General features: G+C 42.1%; 1 protein-coding gene across 1 annotated transcript in view; it reads left to right on the top strand.

Annotated features, from left to right (window-relative positions):
* PAMR1 (peptidase domain containing associated with muscle regeneration 1) overlaps positions 1-10,786 on the top strand; it is a 141,381-nt gene that overhangs the window by 44,666 nt on the left and 85,929 nt on the right. The window contains exon 3 of the mRNA XM_025044130.1: positions 2,254-2,332. The gene's annotated coding sequence lies outside the window, so the exon portion shown is untranslated. The remainder of the gene's footprint in view (positions 1-2,253; positions 2,333-10,786) is intronic.

Raw genomic sequence — 10,786 nt, 5'->3', positions numbered from 1 at the left:
ATCACTCCCACAGAGAATGCATTTCTTAAATCTACTTCAGTTTTCCTTTCTCTTCCACTGCAAAATAGTTCTTGTTCAAGGTCAGGTCGCTGACCTCCATATTGCTAAATCCTTGGTCAATTCCCGGTTCCCATCTTACTGGACCTCTCACCTGCATTTGCCACAGCCAGTCACCCCCTCCTCCTTAATACAGTTTCTTCAGCTGGCTTGTGGCACATCCCATTCTCTTGTTTTTTCCTCCTATTTACTTGTTGCTCCTTCTCAGGTCCTTGCTGGTTTCTTTCTTCTTGCCTTCCTCTTAATATTGGAGAATCCCAGGGCTCAGTGCTTGATCCTCTTCACTACCTGTACTCACTCTCTTGGTGATCTCATCAGACATCCTGGCTTTAAGTTAATCCATGTACCAATGATTCCTTACTTTATGTCTCTACCAAAAGTCTCTCCTGGACTCCAGACTCATAACTGCTTACTTAATTTCCCCACTTGGATATTTATTTAATGGACCTCCCACTGTAAACATATCCAAGATTCAACTTTTGAAATTCTTCCCCCAAACTGCTTTTTCCAAGGTCTTGTCCTTCTCTATTTTTCTTATACTTCGCTAATCCATTAGCAAGTTCTGATATCAAAATAAATCCAGAATGTTCCTTGGTATTTACCCAAATGAATCGGAAAAAAAAACACAAAAAAAACACCTAAACGTCCATACAAAACCAGCATATGGATGATTATAGCAGCTTTATTCATAATTGCCAAAACTCGGAAGCAACCAAGATGTCCTTCAGTAGGTGAATGGGTAAGCTGTGGTACATCCAGACAATGGAACATTATTCAGCACTAAAAATAAATGAGCTATTAAACCATGAAAAAGTATGGAGGAAACTTAAGTGACTGTTACTAAGTGAGAGTAGCTAATCTGCAAAACTATATATACCGTGTGATTCCAACCATATGACATTCTGGAAAAGGCAAAACTATGGAGACAGCAAAAAAAAAGCCAGTGGTTGCTAGGGGTCAGGGGAGGGAGGGATGAATAGTCAGAGCATAGAGGATTTTTAAGGTATCGATGCTATTATGTAAGATACCACAATAGAGGATACATGTCATTATATATTTGTTAAAACCCACAGAATATACAATACCAAGAGTGAACCCTGATGTAAACTATGGAATTTGGGAGATAATGATGTGCCAGTGTAGGCTCCTCAGTTGTAACAGGGGCACCCCTGGGGTGCAGGATGTTGACAGAAGAGGAGGCCGTATGTGTTGGGGGGACAGGGAGTATATGGACACTCTCTGTAATTTCCAGTAAATTTTGCTGTGAACCTAAAATTGCTCTAAAAATAATGTCTGAAAAAAAAATCCAGATTCTGCTACCAGCTTGGTGGGAGCCACCATCTCACTCTCTCCTGAATAACCACAATTACCCTCTGACTGGGCTCCCTGCTTTGGCTTTGTCTCACTGCATTCTATGCCTATCCTAGTGGCCTGAGAATTCCTGCTAGAACCAGAGTCAGAGCCTGTTACTCCTTGGCTCCGCCCCCTCTGATGGCTTCCCAGCCTACTCAGAGAAAACCTGAAGTCCTGATCATGGCCTTCTAGCCCCTTGCTAATCCCCGTCCTCCTCTCCTTCTCATTCGCTCTGCTGCAACCATACTGGCCTCCTTGCTGTTCCTCTAACACACCAGGCACACTCCTGCCTCACGGCCTTTGCACTGGCTGTTCCCTGTACCTGGAATGCACTTCTCCCATGTAACCTCACAACTCCCTCCTTCATCTTCTGCAAGCCTTTGCTCAGGTGCTACCTTCTCAAAGACACCTTCCTGTTCACCAGTTAAAAACCGTAACTTGCCCACCACTTGCACGCTGAGCTCCCTTACCTGCTCTATTTTTCATATCACATCATTTTTTAATATACCATTATTATTGACTCACTTTTTTATTTTTTATTTACTTTGTCTCCTCTTGACAAAATAAAACACCCATGAGGACAGTGATTTCTGTCTCTTTCATTCACTGATGTATCCCGAGTACTTAGAACAAGTACCTAAGCTCATATTAGGTGCTTAGTCAGAGTTGTTGGATGAGTGAGAGTCTCCCTACCACCCCCAACTTCAGGTCCTTCTGTGCAGTTTCTGCTTCCAAGGATGTTCTAAGCATATACAAACAGGAGATTAAAATGTAAGCCCGTTCTTATATTTTGCTATGCTGTAATTCCGTTGCTTACAACCTTCAGTAAAGCTCCTCTTTTAGTGATACCTGGGAGGACTGAAGGAATGGAGTGTCCTGTGTGTGGCGAGTGGGACAGAGAGTTGGTAAAGCATCAAAGAAGGTGAGTCACAGAATGGAGAAAAATAATTCAACAGAAACACAAAATCAGAATAAGAGATGACCAGAAAAAACATATGGTCCTAAAGAATCCTTGGTGTCATTTGAATAATGGTATATATTCTGGTTGCCTGCTCATTTACTATTCTATTCGAATGATAAATAAAAGAGCCACCATCCGCTAAGGCTCGAAGACTTGGGAATATCTAGACAGCAAATGTCTTGATGAGAATTGAAGAATTGCCCTGTTTTTTCGTGTCATTACGCCGATGGAAATATGACCGGGAGCAAGCTCTTAAATAACTGCTCTTTAGTTCCTTCTTTTTTTTTTTCCCTTATTGCTTTTATGAGACAATTTCAGTTCTGTGGCCAAAGGGGTGGGTGGAGGGGGCTGGGAGATTGTGGGGTTGTTGAAATTCTTCAGGGTCTTGCTCTGCGGGTCCAGAGACAGGCTCCACTTCCCCCACCTCACGATGCAGTGTTTGAAAACACTAGGACTCAGACTGCAAGGCAGAGCCGACTTTCTCCGATGATTTTTCAGCAGCTCCTGTATGTTTCCTTCTGTCTGAGATGCCTGGAATTGCAGGTCTGGAACATGTATTAGTGGAGTAATGTCTGAGGAGAAAAGAAGGACGATAACATGGAAACAGGCTGCCATGGCAACAGTTGCAAAAATAAACAACTTTTCCCCCCTAGGAAAATCATAGAGTTTGGACTTGTGACAACATTAGGAAGGGGAATAAGTAATGCCCAAGCTATCTCGTGCTTGGCTTGATATTTTTTCTCCTGGGTTGAAGAGATTTCCTAAGTGCCTCATTGGGCAAATGGAGGCAATTATGCGTCATTCAAAATCTCATATGTTTTTCTAGAAATTTTTTTAAAGGAAAGCAACTCAGAATGTGTGAATTGGAAAGTCAAAATCATCTTTCCCCCTTCTCACTGTTACTCTTCTGGGATAAAAACTACTATAGAAACAGTTATAACATACTTATGTACATGCAAATGTATTGCTAAGTGGTTTGGTTTTGGGGTTGGTTGTTATTGAGTGGGTGAGACTTAGTAGGGTACAGTTGGTAATCAGTACAATTTCCTCCATTGCTTACTTTAGCTCTGAGTGCTCTAATGATGTCCTTTCTCAGTCTCTTAAAGGCATCTTAGATGGTTTTGTAGCTTTCTGATCACTGGCAAGTATTAAAAAGTCCAGTCCAGTCCAGTATAAATTAAATTAGTCTCTCATCTAATTCAAACTTTCCCCACCACCCCTGGCCCCAGCTCAGTGCTGACCAGGTAGAGAAGGAAAGCTGGCAGTGATATGATCTGTTCTTTTAAACTTCTTGCACTCCCATGTCCTTTGTGGCTTTTGGCTCCTCCAGCATGGGGAAGACGGAATTAGAAGAACAAGGGGCAGTCGTATTTCACTGGCACTGTTGTAATCTGTGGCAGATGCCCTAATGCTGGCTCTTCAGAGACCCCATGACCCTCACTCCACAGGAGAATTAATCTCCTTTATACCGTTTGATGAATTTATTGCTCCCCAAACCTGGGCCCTACCCCTGGGGTACACCCTGAGGTCTATTTGCCTCTGAGCTTCATTCGTCACTTGTTTGGCCCAGTACTGCCCTCAGACTTGGGCAAGAAGGGTGCCAATCCTGGACCTAACCCCTTAGAGGACCCCACTTTGCCTTTTTCTATCTGCAGCCGTTCATCTGGGTGAGAAATCACCAGATCCAGGAGGGCGTTCCCACGTGGAGCTCAGGCAGCAATTCTAGTCCTCGTTTTGGATAATGGGATCCCAGAATTCCCTGCCTGAATGGCCTCAGGCCCACTTCCAAAGCCTTTGTGAGACCTTCTTCTTCAGGTTCACCTGGGCTTCATTACAGGTGTATATATCCTGAGACCTAAGGAGTAGGCAAGGGGTGCTGCTTGATGGGAATGTGGATGGAACTCGTGCGTGCGTGTGTGTGCACGGGCGCTGCAGCAGGGACCCAAGGGTGGGAAATGAGGGGAGGCTTGGCAGGGCCAGCTCTCACTGTGCTTTGCATTTGGGAGTGAATTCCAAGAATGATGAAAATCCTCTGTTTGAATCCAGCTTCCCAGGTTATGATGGAAGTATTTTTGTCAAAGGAGGATGATAGAACATGTTTTATTTAGCTCGATTAATATCTTAAAATATTTAGACATAGGGTGTGTGAGCCTCCATTTGTATTCTTGGTCTGAGCCCTGGAATCTTAGGGGTGGCCATGACTAAACCCATAGGAAAAGTCATACCTCCCAGACATCCCAGCCTTTGGAGTATAGGTGGGTTCTGCCGCTGTCCTCACTCTATCCAGCATCACAGGTAGCTTCAGCCAGCCTCCCACCTTTACTCTTTTCCAGGCTAGAAGTAGGCATTTCTATCTCCCTGTCCATACCACTCATGCTTTAAGGATTACCTTTCAGATTCTCCCAGAATGCTCTTGTGCTATACTCAGCCAGCAGCAGCTGGTGGTGGGCTTGTGACTTGTTCCCAGGACACATTAAGTCAAAGGGTGAGATGTGGCTGCTTCTCCTAATAGGTAAACCCAGATTTCATGAGTGGTTCTCTTAGGGAGTATCTTCCTCAGTTTGAAGGGGGGGGGAAAAGAAAAACGACTGTGCTCTCTATTTCTATGAATTCCCTTCCAAAGATCTTCTCTAATGGATCTCGACCTTTTCTTATATGACCCGGAGGTGGGCAAGGGGGCTTGGTAGTGAAGAGCCTCTTTGTATACCTCATACTAGACTTGTGTGAATGTGTCTGGAATTTCTGTTTAGAATATGTGTGTATCTATCACCTAGTTGTTTTCAGCTTTAGCAGAATTCAAAAGCAACAGGAAAAGTCCCGTCTGGTAATCTATTACACATACATTACCTACTCATGTGTAGTCATAAACTTGGCTTTTGTATTTGGATGACAGTTTATGTATTTCTTCAACAGCTGCATAACATTTTATATGGTACATGTGGCTGTACCACAATTTAATCACTCTTACCTCAATAGTTATTTATGTGGGTTTTTGATATTACAAATAACGCTGCAGTGAATAATCTTTAACATATATTCTTGTACCCTTATGTGAATATTCCTAGAAGCATGATTGCTGACAGAGGGTCCATACATTTTGATAGGAAGCACATTTTGTATCTTAATAGGTGGAACCAAATTACTCTTCAAAAATTTTTACTAATTTATGCTCCTACTGAAAGTATCTGGGACTATCCTTTTCTCCAGACCCCTGTTTACATTGAATACTGTCAAATTAATCTAATTGGTGAAAATTATATCTCATTGCTATTTTAATTTCTATTTCCCAGATCACTAGTGAGATTGAACATCTTTTCATACATTTACTAGTCATTTGGAGCTCTGTGAATTATGTTTATGTCCCTTGATAATTTTTCTTTTTTTCATATTTAGAACTTTTTGTGTGTTAGTCATAACCACTTGACTATAAAATATGTTGTTTTTCCCCATCTGTTATTCTCAAGATCTTTTATCATTAATAGACAGACTCCTGAGACCAAGGGATTAGTCTGCCTTGAATTGACTTTAGATTGGTGTCTCTGGAAGATAACGAATTGTATTAGTCACACTAGTCTAGCTGCTAGCATCCTCCAATTTCTGTAGCTAATTCAGTAGAAGTTTATTTTTCACTTTTGCAGCAGTCCAACATGGGTGTTCTTGGTTAGCTCATTAGTATTTAGTCCCAGCACCAAGCAAAGGAAGACAGGAACTTCTCCACAAACTCCTCAGGCTCCAGTGATGTCCTTGACCTTGGGCAAATTACTTTCTCTCCCTGGGACATTTTTTTCCATTTGGAAAATGGGATGGAGTCTGTGTGGCGATTCGTTCTTCCAGCTCTTGACTTTTAGGAATCTAAATAGGATGCGTGAAAACCTAAATTTGTGGGAAAAGGCGGGTTCTGCCACAGTGTGATCAGGGTCTTCCCATTACTGAGGTTATGTATAACCCAGTATTTTTGCAGTCCAAGACTGCTCAAGACCTTGACGTCTTCCTTGCCACTCACATGAGAATCCAAAGATGTCCCACGGAAATGCTTACTGCTGTATCCTGGTAGCTTCACTGCCTGGTACTCCTCCACACTGCAATCCTACCACATCTCTTCTTTCTCTCTTTTGGCCTCTTAATTTTTGCTTCCTCCTATCAAATAAACCCATGTTGATGGTCCCTTGGCTTTGAATTCCTTTCTATAGCACAGAGTCCCTCACATACCAGAGTTCATGGTTAAGTTCTTATCAGTCTTGTAAAGGTTCAGATAGAGTCTCAGATGTCTCATGGAGAGTTATTGTGCACCATAGCACTTGTCCTTGTTTTTCTCTTTGACCAAACTTTGGAGAGTGGCAGATGATGGTCAAATGAACTCTAGCTCCAAGAGGCCAAGAACCAGTTCTGTAGGAAGGTGGTATGAACGTGGCCTTTCCACTGACTAGAGATTTGATAGAGGTAGAACAGACACGTGATAGGTCCTGGGGCTATCTTGAAGAATTCATTTGCCACATGTTTTGCTAAGATGTGAGGAGTTTGAAGATCAAGTATACATTGACAGTGGCCAACAGGGTCTTGGAGCTGGAGAGGGCTTGGAAGAGGTCTTGGCTGATGTTCTGGTCCAGTCTTGAACTCTTATTCTTTAAAGTTCTTCTAATATTTGCAGGTCCAGGATGTTCCTGTGATTACCAGAACATTAGACTGCACTGTTCGGGGCCTTGTATAGGGCTGGGGGTAGTCAAGATGATGGAACGGAATGCTGAAACGATTTTTCTTTGTATCATGTAACCCTTTCTAATTCAAAAATTAGGAAAAGGATAGTAGTTATTGAGGGAAGTGTTATATTGGTTAATTACCTCTTCAGAATGACTAGCACTGTCCTCAGTGGATATCAATCTACACTTTGACCCAGCCTTAATTTCTTCTTCTTTATTGGATACATCTGGGAGAGAAAAATGAATTTACCAATCCAGAGCAACAGTTATGGGAGAGAAGCTGCCCTGTGGCAGAGAGAATTTTCTAGCAGAACTTTCTTATTCAGGGAACCCACCCTGTGCTGTGGGCTCCTTGCGGGCAGGGCCGTTGTTTAGTCACTGTCGTTTGCAGTGCATGTTGGTCGTAGCATCTGGAATGATCAGGTGAATTCAGGATTGCCCCTCAATATCCATGACAGATGCTCTCAGGGCTGAGGTACCCGCTTTAATGAATAAAGCTCCATAGTGATTGACTCACAATTTGGCATATACTCTCTTATTCTGTTGTGTTCTAAATCTCACTCTATTTCTTACTTTTTCTAATTTAACATGATTTTTGAGATCTATCCCTACTTCTAGGTGTAAATTATGATTTTTGACTGCTGTATAATGTTCCATTATTTATTTATACCAAACTCTCTTGAGATGGACATCTAGGTTGCCTACAACAACAAATTCCTAGCCACCGCCTTGCTCAAAATATATCCTCATACTTGTCTTCTTCTGAAATGCAGCCTGTCTCTGTTTAGTGTTTATGCTAATGGTTTCAAGCACGAATTAATTGCTTTCTTAACTACTTTGTAAATCCCCCTCAAGCAGATAATCATAGTATCTCCCTCTTAGGGTGGTTGTGGGTAAAGATGAGATCATGTGTATGAAGTGCTTAGTACATTATCTGGCAAGCAGAAAATTCTCGATAGATAGTATAAGCCGTCTGGAGCCTAGAACACATTAGGACTTTAATAAATACCAATTATAATAATGAATGTTTAATTACCTCTGGTGATCTGGGGTCTCCTACCCCATAAAGCTAGGTCCCAGAGCACTTGAAACACGAGGTCTTCAGGAGATAGTAATTACGATAGTCACCATTTATCCTCTCAAGCTATTTCCTTTTTACAGATGATAATATTGAAACTCAGAGAGGTTATACATCTTGCTTGCGATCATTCAGCGTAGTTAGTGGTAGAATCGGGACTTAAACCCTAACTCCAAAGCTTTTATTTTTAACTATTCTGCTATATTGCCAACCCCACCCCTGGAAGTATGCTTAGATTATTACTATTTCAGCAACAATAGCTTTTGTTTTCTCTTTGTGTGGATAACAGAATTTAAGATTCCATTAATGTTTACTGAGTGCCATGTGGTAGGCCCTGCCAGGACCATTTTTAGGGTAAATTTGTGTAAATTACTGAAAGATGCTCCCTCTGGGTGAATACAACTGTGAACACATGGCTTGGTCAGTAGAAACTGGACTGGATTCTGACCTCTGGTTGTCCCCTAACCTAGGCACCTGTGTGCACTACATAAACTGTCTAGTTATATGCTGTACGCCTGGGAACTTACTGGGTGTTTCCTCAGCACCATGCTATTGAATCTGCCTCTTCACCATAGTTCTATGGGGCAAGTATAATTATACTCTGCAGATGAAGAGACTGAGGTTCAGAGTTGTGACATTTCCAAGGCTGCATGGTCTCAGGGTGCAGATCCAGTGTTCAAATTGGAGTCCTCTGATTTCAAATGCAGAGACTGAAGTAGTGGGGTCACGCTGTAAGAAAGGAAAAGAAATTTAGGAATTATTGGGCAGAACTTGCCAAGTTTGACAACTACTGCTCAGATGGAGCTGTCTGTCGGGTGAGTGATGGATGTGGACCCCCATCAGAACTCCAGAGGAGACAGAGTTCCAGGCAGGCTGGAGTCCTCTGGTGAGAAACCACCAGTGAGCTTGGAGCTGTGCGATGTGGCTGCTTAGAGGATATTTTAAGCTCCTGGAATACCTGCATTTGCAGAGAGGCACGTGCTCAACCAAGGGCCAAGAGAGCCTGGCTGAGTGGAGGGGACAGGCTGATGGGTAGTGTGGTTAAGATACTGGCCCCTGGGGTCGCCATCTGGCTTGGCACATAGGACCCAACCTCTCAGAGCTCTGGTTTCCTCATCTCCTTTCTTATTCTTCTCTGACTTTTCTGGTCCTTTGGAAAGTGAATTTGTGATCTTCCTGAAGATCCTTCAATGTCCTAAAGTTAAATCAGGACCTCTAGTTTTAGAATCGTCTATGAAATCATTGTCTCAAAGAGACACCTGCAACCCCATGTTCATAGGAACATTATTCACAATAATCAAAGTATGGAAACAACCTAAGTGTCCATTGACAGATGGATAAAGGAAATGTTTTATATATATATATATATAGATGAACTTGGAGGGCATTATGCTAAATGAAATAAGCGATACAGAGAAACAAAGAAACAACTCATGGTATCGTTATATGTAGAATCTTAAAAAAAAAAGATTGTCAAATTCAGAAACAGAAAGTAGGAAGGGGCTGGGGGTGGGGGAAATAGGGAGAAGTTAGTAAAAGGTACGAACTTTCAGTTGTAAGATGAGTGAGGTCTGAGGATCAAATGGATAGCGTGGTCACTATAATTGATAACCCTGTGTTATATAATTAAAATTTGCTGAGAGAGTAGAACTTAAATGTTCTGAGAGGAAGAGAGAGAGAGAGAAGAAAGGTAAATATGTGAGGTGATAGATGTGTTAATTAACTCGGGGGGAAATTTTTTTCTCACTGTGTGTGTATATCAAATCATCACATTGTGTACTTTAAATGGCTCACATTTGTCAGTTATACCTCAGTAAAGCTGTGGGGGGAAATGTTGTTCTAAAGCACTGGGGATTTTTCTGCCAATGATGGAGATATATATTTGGATAGGCGATTTTTAAGTTACTCTTTTTAGGGATTTCTTCTCTCCAATGCTGTGGACTTTTTCCATCAAAAAACTGTGATAGGTGCTGGAAACATCGTGGTAATATGTTCTTCTTTGAGGGAGTTTGCATGTGAAGAGAAGAAGACTAATAAACAAGCATATATAATCTAATATAATAAGAGCTAAAATAGGCACTACAACACTCTGGGGGAATCAGAGAAGGCTTCTCGGAGGAAGTGATATCTAACCTGAGCCCTGAAGAATGAGTAAAAAGAATGGGAAGAGAGTTTCATGCTGAAGGCATTCTGTGGAAAGGCTAAGTGCAAGTCACTGTTCAAAGTACAAAAAGCATGGGAAACAAAAGTCCCACTTTTTATTTTTTTTAAGTTTTAAATTTTGTTTTGTTCTGTTTTAGCTGCGTTCATGCATTTGGACTTTATTCTGAGGGCAGTAGGAGGCCCAGAAGGAATCTGAACAAAGATTAACCTGCTCCGAAGTTGAGGAAGACCACTTTGGCCCAATGGAGAAGGGAATGAGAATGGGGCAGAGACTGTGGGCAGAGAGGTCCGTTGGAAGACTCTCTAGGTGTGGGATTATTTAAGCAAACCATGCGTCTCAGCCCCTCTCCTTCCACCCTAGAGTAGCTACCTCTGGAATCTCTGGAATCTCTGAGGTCCTCCTCCCCAGGCGGTTGGGAGACCATGGTTCTTCTGCCTCCCAGACCAGTGCTGTGCTCCAAAGCTTCCCATCTCTTT

Source organism: Pteropus alecto, unplaced genomic scaffold (assembly GCF_000325575.1).
Source record: "Pteropus alecto unplaced genomic scaffold, ASM32557v1 scaffold71, whole genome shotgun sequence".
NCBI lineage: Eukaryota > Metazoa > Chordata > Mammalia > Chiroptera > Pteropodidae > Pteropus > Pteropus alecto.
Note: the sequence above shows the minus strand (reverse complement) of the source record. Positions and strands in the feature narration are given on the sequence as shown.